Raw genomic sequence first — 1,126 nt, forward strand, 5'->3', positions numbered from 1 at the left:
GTAAATATAAAAAGAAAAATATTTATTTTAAAACCTCATAACCCTTGGTAGATTATAATATTTTAGTTTTCTCATACTTTTGACATTTTGAATGAAAATAGTTCAACAAGTTTGTGTATTAAATTAAAATCAAATTGATGTCATGTCACACCAATGAGTCTTGGTTATCAAACATTCCATAACTAATTATAAAAGGTTTTGAGTTCAATTTATAATGTGGACTTTCATTCTTAGGTCTTTTAATTAATTATAAAGATGTTAAAAACAGATGAAATTGTTTAGCTCCTAAGTTGATATTTCAACTCACCTTACTCATTATATTCAACTGTATTATTAAATACCAATGTAAATTCTTGGTAAAGCATTTCAAATATATTATAGTAACACACAGTTTTAGATTAAAATTTTTGTCATTATAATTTTGATGAATTCAAAGAAATAAAGTTATCATAATAATACAATGCGATATAATTGATGAATAATTTTATTTATTAAATATGTAATTTTTCTAGAACAGTTAAGTATGTAATTAAAAATTTAATATTTGAATTCATGTGTATTAAAAATATTTATCAAAAGATATCATTATCTTAAATAAATTTCAATATCTTAAATTTTTTTATACATAAAAAAAAAAAAAAAAACAGAGAAACAAACTAGTTCCTAACATGGACAACAACCATTATATAAGCAGATATAAGGAGAGTTAGAACAAACTAGTTCCTATCACCATGGTTGGCCTGTATTTAGCAAGTAAATATCTTAAATGAATGATGTTAACTTTTGGCTAAAAAAATGTCCTATATTTATATAAAATTATAAGATTATTGTAAGATATTAATTAAAGAATTATAAATAAAATACTTTTATGAAAAGAGAGATATCAACGATAGTCTATTTAAAATTATTTTTTAACAATTTTTTTATTATTTACTAAAATTTATTAAAAACTGTAAATTTTATAAATTTTGCATTTTACTTAGTGTTTTTTTCTTCTTCATAATTTAGTAATAAAACTTATCAAAATTTATGATCATTAATCAATAATAGAGAGTATTAATTAAGAAATATTAAAGAGAATGTTGTTAATATTTTAATGTGATAAATGTAAAATTTACTAATATTA

Source organism: Cajanus cajan, chromosome 1 (assembly GCF_000230855.2).
Source record: "Cajanus cajan strain Asha chromosome 1, NIPB_CcT2T_4, whole genome shotgun sequence".
NCBI lineage: Eukaryota > Viridiplantae > Streptophyta > Magnoliopsida > Fabales > Fabaceae > Cajanus > Cajanus cajan.